Below are 16,164 nucleotides of genomic sequence, written 5' to 3'. Positions count from 1 at the left end.
ACGCTCAGGCTAGACAAGACACTCCCGATGATTGTTCTTATGAGAGTCGGGAGTTTTACCAAGCGCTTGAATTCATCATAAGTTCCGGCGCTTGCTAAGCACTCAGATTCTTTGGAATCATGAGTGTTCAGCAAGAGAAGTCTCTATCAGTACAGGGGAGTTCACTCTCCAGTCTGGTGTGGGGACATGAAGAAATGCTGAGACACTTAGGTGTTTCAGCACCGCTTGCCAACGCTTTCTTAAGTGTGTGGTCAGGACCTTGTGTCTGGAATCTTAGAGTCCGAGGACGTAGGACATCAGACGCAGAATCCGTCTTTGTACTTTTTCTTGAGGGGCTTTGGCTTTGGAGGAGACTAATGAATATGGGAGGAAGCAATAGTTCTAAGCTGATGATTACCACTCATAGTTGCACTGTTATGATCTGCTCAGCTTACTCGATTCGGCTCAACCTGTCTGGATCAGCTGAATCGAGAGCTCGGCTCTGTCCAAGTGAACTATCTGCTTTTCTCAGGTGGGTTCTTTGCCATGGCATGAGCACCCTTTTTTCCCATGTTGTAGTCCTCATAGGTTGATGATTACCCATGATCTACCCCTCCTGTTGGTTCTTTAGCAGTACAGTCAGAGTGCCCCTTTTCCATACCTGGTCTTCAGACCCTCTCGGTTTTGCCAAGAGTTATAAGGCGAACAGGGAGAATTCCTGTGAGTTTGTGTCTCTTTCGGAATTTGGGTACAAGGGTTGGTATTTAGAGATCAATCTATGGATCATCTCATCATACATTCAAGTAGTCTAGGAAAGGTTTCGTCGTCTTCATCTTTGTCTTCTGCAGCCCCCTCCCTGTCTTCTTAAGACTTCATTGGTATAAGAAGAAGAAGTAGCCTCTCCACCTCGTAAGAATCTCTGACGTGGGACTTCGAAGGGTCTGCTTCCTATCACACAGAAGTAGTTGGATCTCTTGTAGGGTCTCCTAATCCTTTGGGACTAGGACCAGTTACGTTTAAACCTGGGTCTAGCTTTTCGGGGGTTCACAGGAGTGCAGACTTCAGTTCACGCTCCTACCACTAGGTCTAGAGATTCCCCCTCTAGAACTAGTGCTGTGTTTGGGTTGCTCATTTGTGAGACACTGAATGTACAAAACTCTATGGAGGATTGTGCCTCCAAAATCGGTGCTGGAGAGAGCTCACCATCCCAATTCTGGCGTAGGGCTGGAGAAGGGTGGGATTCATATAGTGACTCGCCCCTGCTTGTCGACATTAGCATTAGTGTTGCTACTGGTTCAGTGAAGATGTGTCTGTCTCTCGAGACATGATGCTAGGAGAGGAGGTTCTCTGTCCAGTCCTCTTCGCGTGAGTTGCCAACCTAGGAGAAGACGGTTGCATGGCAAAGATGTAAGTTCTCACCAGCCAGTGGCTCCTGAACTTCACCCAACTCCCGCTCACGTTCATGCAAACAAACGTTTGGTGGAAGTGAATGCTCTACAATTAAATGTGAAAGACGTAGATCCACATTTGCCCTAGTCTTTTATGAAAGTAGTATTGTTTCTCCTCAGTTGAGATTCAACTACTGATGAGAAACTTCTCTCTTTCCCCACAGGGACCTCAGGCCTCTGGACGGCATTTGACTCTTGTTTAGGGCATACAAGCCCTTGCAAGAATCCTCAGACTTTTTTTTTGGGGGGGGGGGGGGGGAAGACCACATCTTGTCTCTCTCCCGCATTTGCAAAGAGGATAGACAATTTGCACCGATCGTCTTCCACATCACACTTCAAAGGGCAGGTATCATGTCTCGACTCCGTCTCTGATGTTGAAGCTTTTGGCATCTGTTGATGGGTTTAAAGCCTTCATGATCCCCTATGGAAGATTTGACACCCTTAACTTGGATGTTGATAATCTTTCTCTAGTACGGACTCACCAATGGAGAAGTGTGCAAGGACATGTCTTTCTCCTGGTCTTGCGAGATTGGGAGGAGGTCCTCTGCAGCTGGCGACGACATCACCTGTATGTGTAGTAAGGGGGAATGCACAGACTCATCATATTTAACTTCCCATGGAGACAGAGTCCGAGCGACAGCTTAAGAAAGCTGATAACTTTTCTGGGATGGTGTGACATTAAGATGCTTACGAAGCGGGTCAATGTTCGTTCTGTACGTATGTGAGTTTAGGAGAAGGTAACTTTGAAACTAGTTGAAAGCAGTTTCTGGGTGTGGACGAAGAGTGTGAATTCATCTGTACGTGTGCGCCTCTTTCGTTCTTAACGGAAGGTAACTAGGCAGAGGGATGGAGACAGCTACGGGGAGAAAAGGCAGATTGCCGGGATAGCTCTGCGAAAGTTATATTTGTTTCTGTGTGTGACGTTCCAAGCTGCAATGGGCAAGAGTCAATATTTCATTTAATCTTTTGACTTTGTCTTTACAATTGTGTGTGCTCATTAGTGTGTTCTGTCTTTTAAACAGGCGGATCTAGTGGAGGGGACTAAGTGTCCTAGTGAGGGGTCTATATTTTGGAGGAGAGATAATTGGTGTTTGACTATTACTGATTAAAGACTATTATTTCACGGGGGGTTGTCTGTGAGATTTGAACTGAATTATTCATTAGTACTTTGTTTTGAATAAACGTATGTTTTTGTAGCTCCGACTCTGATTTGGTGACCTTAGATAATGGAGTGGAGGTTGCGAGAGAGAGAGAGAGAGAGAGGCAATTGCCAGTGATCGCCTTGAGAGAGAGAGGAGGGACAAAGTGTTACCTGTTCGCTTTCCGCTCTGGCTAAACGCATACCAAATATGAAAATAGCGGGGGCAACGCTCCCGTTGTTAATAGTGGTGGCAAGCAGTGGTCGAACGAAGAAGCTTTTTGTGAGATTGTTGAAAATTGTTAAATTTCAGTTACTGGGGTTAGAGGGAATGAGAAATATCTGTCCGTTGACTGTGGTAATGGAAAGGGAAGAATTGAACTAGAGTCATCAAATTTGCCCATGGTGATGCCTCGAGGGAGCTGGTCAGTCAGTTAGAACTGAGAGTCTGTGAGTGTGGTTCCCGAGACATATGTGTGTGTGTTACCATGTTTATGATTGTGCAGATTCCGGGTTTTCTTTCATTGTGAAGGGGTAAGTGTTACAAAGTGTTTTTTTTTTGGGGGGGGGCCTGGGGTTTTTTTTTTTTTGGATCATTTTGTGAGTTGTGGGATTGGTTTAGGATACCACATTTTTTTCCCCATAGGAGTAGAAAGTGATGTGTTTCTTTATTGGCACACATATCAAAGGAGACGCGTTAGTCTTTGTTTTAATACATACGTGTGTATTTGAATGGTTTTCATACATGCGAAACTGTTGCTTGAATTGCATTCTTGGCTTGGAGATAGAGAGCGCCCACTTGTTCTTACGCGGTCAGCGTAATTTCTGCTGAACAGACCCAGAGGGGTATTGCAAGGGGAAGGCGAGTAGTGGTCTGCCTCGGGGGGCATTGCTTGATCGGGAGGGTGAAGCTCTCTCTCTCTCTCTCTCTCTCTCTCTCTCTCTCTCTCTCTCTCTCTCTCTCTTTTTTTTTTTTTTTTTTGGGTGTCGGGGCATCGGGGACGAGTTTGCCCTTGGATAATGAATTTCCAATGCCAAAGGACATCAGCTGATAACGATTGGTTGATGATGTGAGATGCCCGTAGGGTTTTTTTTTTTTTAGAAAGAATTTTTCTTTCTCTTGAGTGAAGAGAAAATGGGATGTGGTGTAAGTTTTCCTTATGCTTTGGAAGGCATAATTATAATGGGGACACAGAGATTATTATTTTTTTTAATGGAGATTTGATTAGTGTTGGGAGATTACTTTAAAATGGTGCTGAGTGATGGTGATTGCTGAGTGGTGGTGAATGGTGATGCTCGATGGTGCTGACTGATGATGATCGCTGACTGATGTTGTCAGGTGGTGTCGCCATTGGTGGTGGATGGGTGCCTCGTGTTGTATTTGGTGTATACTAGGGAAATGGTGTTGATTTTTGGTATGAAAATGGATGTGTATACTGGGGAATTGGCAATATTAATGCCCTTACTTGAGATATTTGCAGGAGAATTATTATTATTACTTGAGATATTTTACGGGGAGGTACTTAAGTAGAATTATGATTATTTGGGATATTTCATGGGAGATTATTTTATAATTATTACAGATAATTATATCATGGAGAATTATTACAATGAATTGTGGGAGAAGTTTTGTGGTTAATTATTTATTGAGTTTCTATGACTTTGGAGAATGTGTCAGTGGTTCATGGGTGATGAATCTGGCTGAATTTTGGTGAATTGTGCTGAATTTTGCTGAACTTTTGGTGAATTTTGTGCTGAATTTTTGGTGAATGGGCAAGCATTAACATTGGTGATGTTTTTTATACTAATACTGGTGATTTTTTTATATACTAACATGGGTGTTGTAATGCTATCAAGGGTGGTGGTGGTTTTTTTTTTTTTTTTTTTGGATATTCATGTTACAGGTGTGGATAGGTAAGGCACAAAGCGAGTGGATGTCGGGGTACCCGTGTGAATGTGATTTGCGGTAATTGTGAGCCGAGCATCAGTGAACAAATGGGTCTGGGAGATCAGCAGTTAGTGTTGGTAGAGTGCGGAAGAAAGTGGAAGAATGTAGAGAAAGGGAATAGAAGGAAGAAGTGTGAACTGCATGATAAGGGTATTAGTGTTAGAGTATTAACGGTTTATAGGGCGTGTAATACAGGTGACTCGAGGGAATAAATGATACTTATAGCATGTGTGGGTTTGAGTTGTCAGGGTGTATTGAGATTTCAGCAGGAAGAGAATCAAGTAGCAAGGACGTGGTTGGCAGCATGAATGAGTCTCTTCGGGAGTTTGACAGGAATATAAGTGAGGTGGGTGATTTGGTGGCAGAGTTACGATAGATATTCGGACAAGAGTTAGAAGGGGTAGATGAGATAGTGAATGGGATTTTGGAGGACAGCAGTGAGGGAGATAGTGAGAATCTGGAAGAAAGTGGTTTGGAAGAAGCGAATGGGGATGCGACTGAGGGTGTATGAGAGTCCTCAAACAAGATCCAATATTGTTGAGTTGTTGTATGGTTGTGGTACTCGGTTGGTTGTTTTGTGTTGTGATTCTCAGCGGTTGTTGTGTCTTGATAGCTGTATCCAGTGGAGGGCACAGTCTCTCGCCCTGAAGTCAGTCATTGATGGTGAGTACGAGAGTGTGAAATTTCTGTATGTATCTGTTGGTGAAACAATTGTCATGTTGAATAAAGTAACATTGAGAGGAAAAGTGTGGCTGAGGGTCTTTTTAAGAGTCTGTACGATTAACGTGACTGTTGGGAGCTTTGCTTGATTTGTTGTCAGTTGATTCCACCATAATGTTTCCCGAGAGCGCATGGTACCAGTGGCTTGTCCTTTCCTCGCATTCCAAAGAATACATCAGACTGAAGGATAGATGTGGTCTCATCTGGACCACATGTGTCGTTCTATCTTCAGGTCTTTGCCCACAAGTCCTCGGAACCTTTTTCCCTTGGACCTGTGGTGGGTGCAAAACAAATTGTGTTTTCATACCCGGCTCCTTTAAGAGGACAAGTTTCATCTCGCCTAAGGTGTGCAGTTCTACAGCTTTTTACCCTCAAATTAAAAAAAAAGGTCAATTTCAAATGAAAAAAGGTCAATATCAAATGGAAAAAGGTCAATTTCAAATTTAAAAAGATAAAATCAAATTATAAAAGGTGAAAATCACATTTAAAAAGATGGACTTCAATTAAAATAAATCAAGTTCAAATTACAATAAATGCACCTCAATACAAAACAAGTGTTCAAATTGTTTTACATGTGCAAAAAGCAAAAAGCATAGCCTAATTTTAATTTTGTAATAATGATGGAATTCTATGCATGTCGATAACTGTTCGTAGCCCATAGCAAACGCTGCACATTACTGGCCACAATCATACTTTGGAGTTTTCGTTCCTTACTGTTGAAGTATGTATATATAAATCACGCGAGTGACTACTGGCTTCTCCCCTTCCTCGTTCCTCGTCCTTTTACTTCCATACCTTGGGTTGAAAATAGGACTCGAACCTACACTTGCTGGACTGGCGCCTGATGCAGTAAGTCTACACAGTGTTGCCAGATTTTTTTCAAAAAAATCTGTAGATGTACATGAAAAAAAATCTGTAGAAATCTGTACTAACCAAAATATAATTTGTAGAAAATTCTGTACCGTTTATAGTGCATTATTTATAAAACTTCTGCAATCAGACGCAATTTCTGTGGATTTCAGAAATCTAAAGACGAGAAAAATCAGCATCATCACTATATCTTTCAGCATCGTACATATAGCATTGTATTTGTTGGCATAGAAACAAATATTTTACAGGTTAACCATTTTAATTTTGAATTTTGGTAGTATTTCCTAACAGGATGGATGGCTGAAAATTATAAGCAGGAAGGTATTTATGATAATGAGTTTGAACATTATAATTAAGAGAAAATTATAAATAACAAAACATTCTTCTACCAAACTATTATATTCTTCAAACTCCAAGCTATGATCATACTCACAGTGAAAACAAAAAAATAAGATTAATATATCTATATATATATATATATATATATATATATATATATATATATATATATATATATATATATATATATATAAATGAAACAGTGAACTGAAAATAATATTAATTTTACTGTATATTTGTATCATTCCAATTGTAACTGAAATGGAATACAAAAGCTAAAAAAACCTCCATGAATACAAACGTATTGCAAATGTATATTTTACTTTTTCTGACCATACATACTTCCAGTTACAGCCATAACTCTCTTCAGTAATGGCTTTGTTATAGTAAAATCAAAGAATGATTTTCCTCTGATTAATTGCTTAGTATGAAGCAGACCTGGTTAAGTTTCAGTAGACAATCTATTTCTGGTTTTAGATTTCATCCTGTTTACGGCAGAAAAAAAACTCGACAGTAGCACTTGAGTGTAGTAAACATAGCAGTGATTGCATGAATTTCGAAAGATTTGGAAACATCTGCCTAATAGAACCTACTTTGCTCCAGAAAATTTCAGGTGACATGTCTGAATTAACATCAAGAGTGCCTAAGGAACTAGCAAGCAACCTCCATTCTGTGTCTATGTTCTAAACATCTAATTCTATTGAATGGCCAAATGATGGTATTCCTCGATCCATAACTATTTTTGGATTTAAAGCCTTCAAAGACACCATTGCAGATGAATCAAAAGGAAACCTTTTGTAAATCTGAGAGGCAGCTTCCATAAATAACTCTAAGCACTTTTGCCTAAAGTGTTTGAGTTGTTCTGGATCATACTGGGTTTCATTTCTTATCTCAATCCCCTACTTTGATTCCAAGGCAATGATTCTTATATATACTTACAGTAGGGTAGGCTACATATACCATACTTTTTAAAACATGAAAACCATAGTAACGAATTCGAATTCTGACACATTTTTTCATTATTTACAGTCTATTTTGGTGTTTATGTATAGCAAGGAATAAAAAATCTGTAGATTTCGCTCATTTTGGAGGAAAAATCTGAAAATCTGTAGAATTCAGATTAATCTGTAGATCCGGCAATACTGAGTCTACACATTGAGCTTCCTTTCTGCTTTTCTTGTTAGAATCAAAGAAGCAATCCTGCTCCTTCCTATAGAAAGGGGAGGGAGGAGATTGGCAATAAGGCAAACCCCTCTTGGTTCTCTGCCTTATGTAATGCCTCCGACTCTTAATATTCTTCCCTAGGCCGAAAGGCAAAGTGGAATGTTTACGTCCAAGCAGGCAGGCGGGTCTCTCCACCTACCGGACTGTAGTAGTGACTGCTTAACAACCCCGTTCAAGAGTTTTAACGGCTCTGTTCCTTTGTAAAGGACCTCAGGTTTGTATAGTTAGGAAAAATACAGTTTTCTTTCTAAAATTATGATGTTTATTGCAGTCGTCGTTTGTGAGGACGGTGCTGCAAGAAGGAAAAAACCATGCTTTTAATTTTGCATTTTCCCCTGAACTCTTAATTTCTATGCACAGGAGTGTTGAAAAGAGGCAGGGAAACACACTTTTTAAGACGTGTAAGCTTTAGATTGACTGATACATGAATACTTATCAGAATAATTAAATTTTTGTAATGAAGGCACGACTTTCTCGTTTACTATTTTTCAGGCTTTACAAGAGTTCATTGAACTTAGCTTCGGTCACCATTTGAAGATCAGCATTTCCCAAATGCGGTAAGTCGTCAAGTCTTCTTTCTGTAATACTTCTGCAGATTAAAACTTTATTCGTCTTTAGTTAATCAAAGCTTTTATAAGATTACCGTGTCTAGATTTAAAGTGATTGCACAAAGTAATTTTTGAGATTCTCTCTCTCTCTCTCTCTCTCTCTCTCTTCTCTCTCTCTCTCTTGCTTGGTGAGACGTACCCGCGTGAACTCAGATTAATCAACAGATATCACAAGTTTAACATACGACTAGAATTTGAGAAATATCTAGAAGTGTTCGTGAACTATCGGTGATAAGATTAGTGTGAAAATAGTAGGATAAAGCGTCTTCTAAGTTAGTTTATCAAGTGTAATACTATAAATCAGAACAAGATGGCAGTAAGTTCCAACTGCGGGAAGAGGTGGCGTAATTTGGCGTGTTTAGCAGATTCGCAATACGATGAGGTAGCAGGAAGGGAACTGGCATTTCTCATCTATGAAATCAGCAACAGTCCTAACCAAAAAGATACAAAAGCATTCATAGATATATTAGAAGGATATAATCCTTCAAACTGGAACAAATCTAATGAAAACATCTTGAAAATAATTGAAGAAGTTCCAAATAAAATCCAAGTGGTCAAGAGACTCATAAAGAAAATATACATAAACCAACATATACCGACAAAGAAAATGAATAAGGTGAATCTTGTGAATATCCTAATTGATGCATTAGGAAAAAGAATGCCAAAAGCATGCAAACTGTGTAAGGTTTGGTATAGCATAGTCAATCCACAAAACCTAATCAGAAAATGTGCTGCATGCAACATTCCGACCCATCCACAGTGTGCTGAGGTAATACAAGATTTGAGAAAAGATACAAGAATTTTTTGTTCAACATGTCTATCATGGATAGACAATGTTATTAAATCAAGATTGAATGTACAAATAGTTGAGGATGAAGAAGAAGAGGAAGAGGAAGAAGAAGAAGAAAAAGAAGAAGAGGAAAACGGAAGAGAAGTAAACAAAAATGAAATGACAGAAAAAAATAAGGAAAACAAAGAACAAGATAAAAGTATGGATGCAGAGATACTCATTGATACTACATATGAGGCAATAAAGCAGCATACCTACGAAGAAATAAATTACGATATGACAACAGAAAAGCAAATCCCGAAGAGGCTCTACCCAGATCTATACAATGACGGGAAAGAGGAAAAAATAGACAAGAAAAGACAAAATCTGCAACCTTTTGAAAAGAGGGAATTGCAGATTTGGAGAAAGATGTTACTACAAACATCCTAAGATATGTCAAAACTATGAAATATATGGTAAATGTGCATACTTAGATGGATATGGGGATGATTGCAGAGATCTGCATCCAAAAATATGTAAAAACCTAAAAGAAGGAAAAGGATGTAAGTTCGACAAAAAATGCAAATATATGCACCCTGTAGCCATGAATCATAATCAAATAAATAACCAACCAAGTAATAAAATCCAAAATAAGAAAGAAACAAATAAAGAGAGAAATCAAGAATATCAGGTAAAAGAGAAAAGCAAACCACCAATGAGATATGCAGAGGTGTCAGCAAAAAATTTCAAAGCATCAGCTCCGAAATTATACCCAAGAGATAATAACTGTATTTATTATGCAAGAGGATATTGCAGAAACGGAGAAAATTGCAGATTCAGACACAAAATGAATAATTATGATGAAGGAAGATCAAATATTATGGAAAAGTTGGATTTTTTAATGTCAGAATTTCTGGAAATGAAAAAAAGAACAACATACCAGAACAGGAAAGAGACATGGGAAAATCCTTATTACTACCAGTATTAAATGAAGGAGAAAACACGCAAACCGTCATAGTGATGAATGCGCAGGGTTTAGTTACGAGTAACTCAAAAAGAAAAATAGAGTACTTAGAAGAACTAACCCAAAATGAAAAGAAAATAGATATAATGAATATAAGTGAAACCTGGTATTCCCAAGAGACTGGGAATGATGATCAAATAAAAGGTTCCAAACTTATAGATCAGATAGAAAAAATAGGAATCAAGGGGGAACCGCAATATATGGGAAAGACAAAAAACAAGGAAAAATATATGAGAAATATAGTAACTCAGAATGTGAACTAATAGCGGTAGAATTTGAATCTGAAAAATTGATGAACATAGTAATATATAGACCTCCTAATACTAAAGAGTTTGACTTAATAATTGAAAAATTGGATGATATATGTAGAAATCACAAGGACTGGACTATTCTCCTATCTGGTGACTTCAACTTTCCTTTCGTAGAATGGAAAGAACGAATAGGAGATTGTGGTTGTACTTATACATATAAAAAAGAGAGTAATAGTAGTGCAGAAGATAAGAGGCAATTTGAAAAGCTATTAGATATGCTACTAGAATACAACATTCAACAAATAAATCACCTGCCAACAAGAAAGGAAAATACTTTAGACCTAGTATTTGTGAACGAGATGAATTATGTTAAAGAAATAATATGGTGCAATAATTATAATGTCAAAGTGACGAAATAATTTTCCGAAGATGGTGTCGCTGATACTTTTTAGTGCGATAAAGAAAGAAATTCGCGCTTGCGCGCCTGCGTAGCGATTGTAAACAAAACAACGCCTTGATCCGTGAACTCCCAGCATCCCCCAAGGCGCGTGATACAAAAGTTTTCGGCTGGTAGGCCTATAAGTATTTTTCCGCGAATTTTTAAAAAAACTTTTTTGAGCCGACGTATGATACGTCCAATCGGCATACGGGAGACATTTTGACTCGACGTTTAATACGTCCAATCGGCGTAAGAGGGCGTTAACGAATGAAAAAAAGGAAAATTTGCAACATATTGGCAGAACGATATAAGAGAGAATTCACCCCTAGAATAGATAATGAAGATAATGATATAGAAGTAAGGGATGAAAATAGTGAATATTTAGCTGACATAGATATTAATGAAGCTGATATTGTGCAGGCTATTAATGAAATTAAAAATGGAGCTGCTGCAGGGCCTGATGGAATTCCTGCTATTTTGTTAAAGAAAGTAGTTCATTCTATCGCAAAGCCACTTGCAATATTATTAAGACAAAGTGTAGATACAGGCAAGATTTATGATGAGCACAAATTAGCATATATTACCCCTACTTTCAAAAGTGGATCAAGACTAGAGGCAAGTAATTATAGGCCTGTGAGTCTAACATCACATATTATGAAAGTGTATGAAAGGGTAATGAAGAAAAATATTATGAAACATTTAATAAAAAATAATTTGTTTAATAAAGGACAACATGGTTTCGTACCCGGAAAAAGTACACAAACCCAACTGTTAGTCCACCGTGAGAACATATTCAAAAATATGAAAAGCGGAAATGAAACAGATGTGGTTTATTTAGACTTTGCAAAAGCTTTTGATAAAGTAGACCATAATATATTAGCGAAGAAAATTAGAAAACACAATATCGTGGAAAAAGTAGGAAGATGGTTAAAAGAATTTTTACACAACAGAAAACAGATAGTTATTGCAAACGATGAGAAATCGGATGAAGTCAAGGTAATATCCGGTGTGCCGCAAGGTACGGTGTTAGCTGCAATACTGTTTGTTATTATGATTGAAGACATAGACAATAATGTGAAGGATTCGGTAGTGAGTAGTTTCGCAGATGACACAAGAATAAGTAGAGAAATTACTTGTGACGAAGATAGGAACGCTCTACAAAGAGACCTTAACAAAGTATATGATTGGGCAGAGGTAAATAGGATGGTATTTAACTCTGATAAATTTGAATCAATAAATTATGGAGACAGAGAAAGAAAGCTATATGCATATAAGGGACCTAATAATGAGACCATCACAAATAAGGAAGCAGTTAAAGACCTTGGTGTGATGATGAATAGGAACATGTTATGCAATGATCAAATAGCAACTCTGTTGGCAAAATGTAAAGCAAAAATGGGAATGTTGTTACGGCACTTCAAAACAAGAAAAGCTGAACACATGATTATGCTTTATAAAACATATGTTCGTAGTCCACTTGAATATTGCAATATGATATGGTACCCACACTATCAAAAGGATATTGCACAAATAGAGAGTGTACAAAGGTCCTTTACAGCTAGAATAGAAGAAGTTAAGGACCTAGACTACTGGGAAAGACTACAATTCTTAAAATTATATAGTCTAGAAAGGAGAAGAGAACGCTACATGATAATTCAGGCATGGAAACAGATAGAAGGAATAGCAGAAAATATCATGGAACTAAAAATATCAGAAAGAGCAAGCAGAGGTAGATTAATAGTGCCCAAAACTATACCAGGAAAAATAAGGAAAGCACACAGGACATTAATCCACTACGCACCAGCATCGATAATGCAGCGTCTATTCAATGCGTTGCCAGCTCATCTGAGGAATATATCAGGAGTGAGCGTAGATGTGTTTAAGAATAAGCTCGACAAATATCTAAACTGCATCCCAGACCATCCAAGATTGGAAGATGCAAAATATACCGGAAGATGTACTAGCAACTCTCTGGTAGACATTAGAGGTGCCTCACACTGAGGGACCTGGGGCAACCCGAACAAGATGTAAGGTCTGTAAGGTAAGGTCTCTCTTGCAATTCTGAATTCGTTTTATTCTGTCATCTAGGAAGTCCAAAAAATATGTTGCAGATGCTCATGTGTACTAGAGTATGTAACGTGAATACCCCGGTTTGAACAATAGGACCTTAATAAGAAAATTCTCATATTTTTACATGGGTTTATGAGAATGCGTCAGTTTTAGAGAAACTACTCAGATATACCTAAACTCTAAGAAAATTCATTAAGTTAGCATTATTAATTGGTTCTTTTATTTGCTATTTACAGAAATATGAGAGATATTAATAATTTCTTTTATATGCTATTTACAGAAATATGAAGACCTAAAGGTAAGAAACCATAGCACTTTTGAGCCAAGATATGTCAGCTGTTAAGACTTTTCTGCCTATATATTATATATATATATATATATATATATATATATATATATATATATATATATCTATATATATATATATATATATATATATATATATATATATAAAGCAACATTTTTTATTGCTTCCGTCTATCGAAGTTTGATTCAGCAAAGTTCGCTAGTTTATTTTTTAAATCATGGTGTTTATTATAATAAAAATAAGTACATTTTCTGTAAGTGTTCATTTCAAAATGTAGGTTACAGTGAAGCTTAGCTCTCTACGGAAGGGATTTGGTGGTAGTTTGGTAAGTGTTGGGCCTGAGACAGTCATTATTTTTCGTTTTATTATTATATTATGCACATTGTATTTTTGTGTCATTTGTGTCATTGAGTTCACCTGATGTTTAGGGTTTGCTTCAAATCTGAATGGTTCCACTTATATTTAATATTGGCTGACTGTCTTGGTTCATAGTCTATGGGTCAGACGTAAGGTACCCAGAAATAAGGAAAATTTGATACAATATCTCTGATTTCGTCAGAGGAAATACTTCTTTTAAGAGACTTTAACATGTCTGATGAAGAAAGCGCGCTCTCTTTTGTTTTTGTTTCTGGGTAGTTTTGTCTGTAAAACTCGCCGGTGCTCCAGAGTTTGTAGTTGCCGAGAAGGTATGTTACATATCCTTTTGTTTGTTACTTTTAGGCAATACTACCCCATTTTACATTTGTCATCATTTCATCTTTAAGATATTCCTCTACAATTTTTTATTATATTTTAATTTATCTGAATAATTCGTATGGATGTTAACGTTCTGATGAGAAATGAATCGCACTTCTAAAGATTAATATTTAGGTAATTTTCGAACTAGCTTATCTTAAATGACTGTTCTGTTCTGTTATAGATTAACAAAAAACCTTACATTGTTCTGTTCTGTTATAGATTAACAAAAAACCATGTAAGGAAATTCTGCAATTCTGAAATGTCTTGGAGATAGCTCGTGGGAATATGCTAATTTTTTTTTCAAGTGAAGTCTTTGGTTCTATCTTAAATTACAATATATTCTCAGATATTCTTTGAATTATAGGGCGGCTTATGCCGGTTTGATTATTTTTTATATAGAATTTGATGATGATTATAGAATTTGATGATAATTAGAATGGATTGGTTTTAGGATACTGGATAGATCATCATACATATCTTAAGATTCCTCCCAAATAACAAAACAGCAAGTGGTGTGTTAGATTACAACACAACTTGTCGTTCTGTTGTGAACTACAATGTAGCCTTTGGTAGTTTAATAAATTAAGACACCATTTTGAAGATATCTTTGATTAAAATGCAGTTATTAGCAGTATGTACTGTATTCATGCCAAAATTTAAAATACAGGTGTTAACAGCTTAATAGATTTCGGTACATTCATTTTTTTTTATGAATTACAATGCAGCTTTGGTAGTGCTCTTTATTCTACTATTAATAGTATTATAAAGTGTAATCCGATTTTTTAAATTATGGTTTTGATATTACCGCTGTCGTGGATTACTCTGCAGTTTTTAGCGCAGACAATACTGTCGTGTCGGGCGTTACAATGCAGTTTTTGGCGATTTGATAAAAAAAATCGTTTATGTTAGGATTACAATTAAGTTTTGGCAATTTTATGAAATTGTAACATCTTTCATGTCTTGGATTATATACAGTTTTTGGCGATATGGGAATTTTTTTTTTTTTTCACGGATTACGGTGCAGCTTTTCTTTCATGTTGATTGCAATGCAGTTTTTTGCGATTTGTTAAAATGCCTTCTGGCTTTTCATGGATTACAATGCAGCTTTTGGCGACTGGATAAAATAATGCCATCTTCCCTTTTATAGATTACAATGCAGCTTTTGGCGACTGGATAAAATAATGCCATCTTCCCTTTTATAGATTACAATGCAGCTTTTGGCGACTGGATAAAATAATACCAAGTTTCCTTTTATAGATTACAATGCAGCTTTTGGCGACTGGATAAAATAATACCAAGTTTCCTTCTATAGATTACAATGAAGGTTTTGGCGATTGGATAAAATGATACCATGTTTCCTTATATGGATTAGAATGCAGCTTCTGGCGATTTGGTAACGTGACAACCATCTTTCATGTCTTAGTGGTTTATAGTGCAGTAATTGGCAACTACATGAATTATGGTGTATTTTTTGCGGTGTCTTGATTCACATAGCTGTTTTCTGCAACTTGATAAATGATTATTTTAACTAAAGGCCAAAATTTAATTACAGTGCAACATTTAGCATGTTAAAATATGATTTTTTCCTCATGTCATAAAGTTCATCCCGAGATTGGTTCTCATAAAAAAAAACAAGCTATTTTCACGGTATCGATGACCATCGTCATTAAAACGCCCATTTACATAAGCATATCAGTTGAGCAGTTTATAACTGGGGAATTATTGCCCAGTCATGATTGCAATAAGCGCTTGTCGTTATTAGTGAGAAGATAAGTAGGAACGGCTTTTGCCTGTAGATGAATTGCGTCACATCTGTGTGGTTTATATAAGATAACAAAATGGTCCTTGTCGATCTGATAGGCTGATACAGCGTTCGATACTTATGAGAAATACGTAGTAGCATTGGCAGTTTCATAATTTGTGATGAAACTATGGCTCATTTATTGGCGGAATGGTATACGTAAACGCATTAGGTATTGGAGTGATTTTGCTGCCTTCGGAATTGTCAGCCAAATTTCCAAGAGACGTAGCAGAGCCTCAGGTGATAGAGTTACTGAAAATACGTACAACTTCCATCAACGAGAATTTTCATTCACTCGAGAGGTAAGTTGCTATGTGCATTCTTGTGCATTTTCAGGGAGATTAGGAGTTGGCTGGAATAAGCGCCAGGTCATATTAGTACTTGATTGTTTTATACGTGTCAAGGATATTCATGACCTCTCATTTGCACAAATAAGATTGAGGGATGCCCGTGTAACATTGACCAAAGTTTTCGATGCTAAGGGTCGGCAA

General features: G+C 37.2%; 1 protein-coding gene across 2 annotated transcripts in view; it reads left to right on the top strand.

The window, feature by feature from the left end:
- LOC135211013 (glutamate receptor ionotropic, delta-2-like) overlaps positions 1-16,164 on the top strand; it is a 406,072-nt gene that overhangs the window by 22,812 nt on the left and 367,096 nt on the right. For both annotated transcript variants that reach the window (XM_064244029.1, XM_064244028.1), the window contains exons 2-3: positions 8,159-8,223; positions 13,108-13,125. The gene's annotated coding sequence lies outside the window, so the exon portion shown is untranslated. The remainder of the gene's footprint in view (positions 1-8,158; positions 8,224-13,107; positions 13,126-16,164) is intronic.

This window comes from Macrobrachium nipponense, chromosome 4 (assembly GCF_015104395.2).
Source record: "Macrobrachium nipponense isolate FS-2020 chromosome 4, ASM1510439v2, whole genome shotgun sequence".
Classification (NCBI taxonomy): Eukaryota; Metazoa; Arthropoda; class Malacostraca; order Decapoda; family Palaemonidae; genus Macrobrachium; species Macrobrachium nipponense.
Note: the sequence above shows the minus strand (reverse complement) of the source record. Positions and strands in the feature narration are given on the sequence as shown.